This window comes from Gossypium hirsutum, chromosome A03 (genome assembly GCF_007990345.1).
Source record: "Gossypium hirsutum isolate 1008001.06 chromosome A03, Gossypium_hirsutum_v2.1, whole genome shotgun sequence".
Classification (NCBI taxonomy): Eukaryota; Viridiplantae; Streptophyta; class Magnoliopsida; order Malvales; family Malvaceae; genus Gossypium; species Gossypium hirsutum.
In genome coordinates, this window is record NC_053426.1 from 26,249,648 (window position 1) to 26,256,024 (window position 6,377).

General features: G+C 33.0%; 1 non-coding gene across 1 annotated transcript; it reads right to left on the reverse strand.

The window, feature by feature from the left end:
• Positions 1-202: 202 nt before the first annotated feature.
• Positions 203-308, reverse strand: LOC121226823 (small nucleolar RNA R71). Its single transcript, XR_005924515.1, has one exon. It is a non-coding gene; the product is annotated as a small nucleolar RNA R71 (small nucleolar RNA).
• Positions 309-6,377: the final 6,069 nt, after the last annotated feature.

Consider the following 6,377-nt stretch of genomic DNA (forward strand, 5'->3'; position numbering starts at 1 on the left):
TCTTCGGCTATTCATGGAAGTGAGTGACTCATTTAAACTAGTCGGGGTGACTGAGGACACCTTGAGACTGAGATTATTTCCATACTTCTTAAGAGATAGAGCACGAGCATGGTTGAACTCCCTACCGTCCAGTTCCATAAGTACATGGCAAGAGTTGGTTGAACATTTCTTAATGAAATATTTCCCTCGATCTTTAATCGCCAAGATCCGAAATGAATCACTTCATTTCAACAACTTGATGAAGAATCTTTATATGAGGCATGGGAGCAGTTCAAGGAATTACTATGAAAGTGCCCTCATCACGACATTCCTTGCTGATTTCAAATGGAGACTTTCTATATTGGTCTCAATATTCATACTAGAATGATAGTGGATGCTTTGGAAAATGGAGCCCTTCTTTCTAAGTCTTATAATGATGCTTACAAGATTATTGAAAGAATTGCCAGCAATAACTATCAGTGGCTAACCAACTGAGTAGTCTTAGAAAGACAAGCAGCAGAAGTACATAAAGTGGACACGATTCTTTGGCAACCCAGGTATCCTCTATGTCTTATATGCTTAAGAACATAACTGTTAATGGTTTCAATGGTAATCTGACAAGTCAGTAATTGAACCAGTTCTTGAATATTTCTTTTGAATACTGTGGAGATGGCCATTTCTTTGAAAATTGCCCATTGAATCAAGAGACAAATTATTACATGGGAAATCAAAATTGGAATGGTTCGTAATTAAAATTTTACAACTCTTCATGCCAGAATCATCCAATTTTTGCATGAAGTAATCAATGGGCGGACCATAGCGACACTGTTATGCCATTCCAACAAAATTATCCATCGGAATATTCTCACAAGTGCAACAACTCCCACCAACTGAAGCTTCAAGTGATCTTGAGAATTTGCTGAAGGCATACATAGCGAAGAATGATACCACTTTAAGAAATCTAGAAAATCAAATGGGTCAGCTAAATGATGAACTTCGAAATAAACCCTAAGGTATTTGGCCAAGTGACACAGAAAATCCAAAAATTTTGGGCAAAGAACATTGCAAAATAGTCTCTTTGCCAAGAGGAAAAACATTGGAGCCCAACGTGGTTGAGGTTTAAGATGAGGTTGTTCTCGCTCAAGACAAAAGGAAGTTCAACGAAGTGTTGAAAATCCTGTATTGCAGAAGTTAGATTTAGTGATCCTTGATGAGGTAAACTCTAAACCAGTTAGTTCTAATTATCTAAAATCCTTGTCAGATGCAGAAAAATTTCTACAGAACTGTTGTCCAGTTAAAGTTAAGATTCCACTTTGCCATATCCTCAATGATTCCAGAAGCAGCAACGAGATACTCAGTTAAAAGAAGTTTTTGATAACAAGGTGACTTTTAATGACTTTGATGCTGCTAAATCCCCAGATGTAGTTGAAGACTATTCTGCTATTTCCAAGATGGAATCACTGGCTTCTACAGAGTTGGAGCTCAATTCTATAAATGATCTGTTAGAATGTATTCTGCTAGCCAATTCACCAAGTGATGATGAAGATGAGGAATGTTTGGCTTTGTTCTAAAACCAAGGGATTCGCTAAGGAAGATCCACTGGAATCATTAGAGTTATTATCTCAGGAGTACACACAACCAAAAGTGTTGATTGAAGAGCCAGCTAAATTGGAATTGAAAATTTTGTCTTATTTGAAATATGACTATTTGGGTCTTTCTTCGACTTTGCCTGTCATTATTTCAGTTGAATTCACCAAAGATCAAGAAAAAGAGGCACTTGTAATTTTGGAAAGGCACAAGAAGGGTACTGGATAGATTATTTCACATATTCGAGTCACGGGTTGGAGGATTTATAGGAATTACAAGAAGTTAAACAAGGCCACCAGGAAAGGTTATTACGGGTTTTCTTTCCCTAATAAGATGTTGGACAGATTTTATGGGAAAGAATATGATAACTTCCTAGATGATTATGGTTGGCATGAAAAATGGCCATTTGACACCACCATGGTCAATGACAATCCTAAATAAAATGGAGGGAGTTCTCTTCACTTTCTCTATCATTATTTTATATTTTTAGTTTTTTTTCCTCATTTGAATAAAATGGTAGACTTAGATAAAATTTTCTTTAGTTCATTACATTAATTAAAACTTTGTCTAAGAGATTGGGACTTAAACGGGACCATCCGTGACCCCTCCAATCTTTCCTGGGAGTTTAATTTAACGTAATTTTTTGAAAAAATATTTTTCTAAGTAGCCTAAAGAATTTAAGTATTTGTTTTGTTAAATAAAGGGTCAACTTTTAACCCAAGCACTAATTTCGTTGAGTTTTTTTTTAGTTTATTTTCAATATAGGAGCCTAGGATACAAAAAGGAGCTGCTATTGGGCTTAAAACACTACTAAGAAAGGAAATATTCAACCCTTTTCCACTCAAACCTATAGCCCTTACCTTGCTCCACCACCACTCCCAAGTAGCCCAAAAGTGCATCTCACTTAACCCCTTAATGTTGCAGCCCTTAACTTCCTGAATAACCACCCCAAACACCTTCATTCGAAGTCACCAACTACCACACCTAAACTATCGTTAAAACTACCACCCTCTTCAACTTTAAACCTTACCCTCAACTACTTACCCACCTACCCAAAACTGAAACCACCCTTAACAAATTTCCTAAGTTTGACGCTGAGAGTCCCTTTATTTAGCACCATTCCATGAAGTGAACAGTTTGGTATAATGGTTATACTGCAACACATGTAGTTGTAGTAACAAGATTACTGGAGATACTCAATAATATGAAATGACTCAATCAGAGATGCATTTAAAATATATATTTCTTAACCCGTTTATTTTTTTGCATGAATTTCCAGACTTTATACTTGAACTATGGACTCCAATGTCGAGGAAGGAAAATATGAGTCAGATTCTGAGGGATCTGCAAATAAATAAAAAGAGGGGATCTTTACTTAATTTCATTTTATTTCCTAGGTTATTTAATGTTTTAGGATTAGGTTCTATTATGATTTTTGTTTTTCGCATAATAAAACAAGATGTGGAAATGATAAATAAAAATGAACAAGTTGCAAAGTAAAAAGTGTGGCAATACATATATACATGTCTAGGAATGGATTTAGAGAGAGCTTGGTACTTAAGCAGTCAAATTGACTCACCTCCTCTTTTCTAGACTCCTACTTGATGTATAGTATCTATTCACTTTTAACAATGAGAACATTGTTCGTCTAAAGTAGGGGGGACCGAAAAATTGAAATTATTTCCACTCAGAATAAATTTTTCTTTCAGTTATGATTAGGTTATATTTTGTTCAAAAATTTGAAATGTTGTTAAGTATGCTAAACTTTAGTATAAATAAAGTTCGATTATTTCAATAATAGTTATGTTAGCTTAATAATGACATAAATGTAATTTTAATAAAGCATGGAAATCGTACCATAAAACTTTCAGTTCCTTACGAAAGTTAGGCATGCATGAAAGTTTAAGTCTTTAGAATTGACTTAGTAGTTTCTGGAGGCAAAATCCTAGGAAGCATGGAACGTTGAAAATGATTTAGGCAACTTTTGCTTGGACCGTTTGAGCCTTTCAAGCCAACCTTGATGAAATTTTATCCTTTGAAACCCAACTTTGAGACTATATGGCCTAATTTTATTTGAACCATTGCAATATTTAGCCATCACTTCTCTCTTAATTATCTTTAAATTATCCCAACCACTAGACTCAGTACTATTTAAAAAATTCTTTGAAAATAAGTTTGGGAGAGTTGAAAAGAAGTATCAAATGCTCTAAAAAATTATAGTACATATAGTAAAATGCTCGAATTAAAAAAAAAACATGGGTTCTTAAAATAAGATGTACAAAAGAGCATGTGAAAGCAAAGAAAGTTGATGTATTAAAGGTAATTATTTCAAAGGTCCGATGCAAGCTAAGTCTAGGTTTTTTAGCCTAAATTTATCTATCTTTTACATACCCCTAAAGCCATCCATTTACAACCTTGTTAAAGACCTATTGATTGAAGTCCAATGCTACCTACATTAGTGGAGAGAAATTGCTACGTGTAACATATGAAGGCATAAGTTAAACTTAATGATTGCAGCTTAATCTTGAATAAGGGAATAAAATTAAATTGGTAAGGGTTAACATGACTTTATTAGGAAACATGTAGTCTAATTTTTGGCTATCATAAGAATGATTGAGATTAATTTGAATGATATGTATACTTAGATAGCATAAATATCGAATTTCTTGTTCTTGAGCATAAGTATACAAAATTCATGATTGTTGGGAAGAATGTCGTTATGAAGGAGTTTTTCAAAGGTGTTTTCGAAAAATTCTTGTCAAATTTGTGCATTACTCGGGACGATCAATGAATTAAATTTGGGGGTGTGGAAACACGAAAATTTACACAATTTTTCATGCCTTTTTTAACTTAAATTCATGCAGTTTCTATAAAATTCCTGTCAGAAAATAATTAATTTTTATAAAATAATTAAAGTGTACTTAAAATATGAACATGTTGAATTTTAATTAATTTTATAATTAATTTTGATAAATTTTGGTTATTTTCGACAGATTTGCACAAAGGGCAAAAAATGGCTCAGCACACACTGCTAGAAGCACAAAACCGAGAAGCAATTTGAAGTATCAAGGAAAATTAATTTTAATCCTAAGACAGTCTAAAATTATGTGTATTAATTCATAATATAATTAATTTTAATTTATATCCAATTTAATTTGGGTTAATAAATTATTATTAATAAATTATGAAAAGTGGTCCAATTGAGCCGAACTGAGTGAACCAAATCGACCAAGTAATAGACAGCCCAAAACCGCCCCATGTGCTAACCCAATTTAGGTTATTGGCTGATTATTTAGCTTGCAAAGAGGCCCTTGAATACTTGTTCAAATAGCATTCAAACCCCTCCAAAAATGGTGGCTTTCTAGATTTGCCCCAAGCTTAATTTAGCAAGTTTGAAATCATCAAACTTGCCACATGTGTGTCCGGCCAAGGGAGGGCTCTTTGGCTGCTAATTTTAGCTATTTTTAGCATCCCTCTTTAGTTATAAAAATCCCTTGAAGCTGACCATTTGAAACACATCTCATTCATTCATATGTTTTCTCTCTTCTCTCCACTTTCTCTCATTTTCCCATTCAAAGTTCCTTGCTCTTTTGCTGATTTCTCCTCTTGAGAAAGGGATCTTCTTCAGCCATTTTGGAGCAGCAATTGAGTGTTCATAGCAGCCTTAATCAGCGAGGAAAACAAAGAAGGAAGAATGGAACAACCTAGTTAAGCCACGGTAAAACACCGTATTTGATTCTTGTTCCCTATCTCTTTAAATTTTGTTGTTTTTGTGATGAACATATCTATGAATATTTATGTTGTTGGAATGGTTAATTTAATCAGCTTAGCTTGAATTTAATTCGTGTTGGGTTTATTGTATTTCATCCTCTTAAATTATTAAATTTGTGTTTATGCTGTTATAGGCCCCGGTAAAATGCTTGATTAAGTAAAATCATGCCTAAGATATTCTTGCATTATAATTGTGAGGGAACTAATGAATTAATTATTTAAACGGATTGAAATTGTAAATAATTGACACAATACTTAATCAGTGCATGTTTATTAGTCTAAGGTAGCTGAAGGTTAAATTAGCATTGTATCTGAAGATTATTGTGATTAAATTGTTTCAAGGTAAGGATAACTTGTTACCTCACATAGTCTTTTATGTGCTTAGTAGATTTAATTAATCGTTTGAATTGACATAGGAATATGCAAGAGAGTAGTTCAATTTAATGAGTATGTAAGTGCAATAACAAGTTTGCCTATTAGAATCTGTTTAATCAAATTAATTAACTTAGGGATATGTTAAGAGATGAATGAATTTGTGTAGGTGAGTATGTTCATAAGTTAGCTAATTAGTGAGTTACCGTGAATTTATTCATAACAAAATAAACATGAGTTTAATAATTCTAAGTTAAAGAAATGTAATTAATCTAACACAATTATGTCATCTTGATTAAATCATATTTTGAAATCGAGCATTTGAACTTTTATTTTTATTTAGTTTAAAATCTTATTTTTTTAATTACCCTTTTCAACACAAAATATTTTTTTACCAAAGTGTTTTATATTGCATTCATAAATTGTAACACCCCAAACCCGACCTGGAAGTTTGGCTCGAATCTGGCGTGTCACATTGAAGTGTTTTTCAAAAACCATGTTTCCATTAAAGACCATTCTTCATAATTATAAATTTTACCCTTTTTAAACCTTGTTAGAAAACCTCAGCTAAATTACATTCTTAACAACTTTGTAAAAATCTTGGCAGTTGCAGAAGCTTAATTTAAAAATAATTGCGGATACGTGATGTTTTGAACAACAGTGTTACT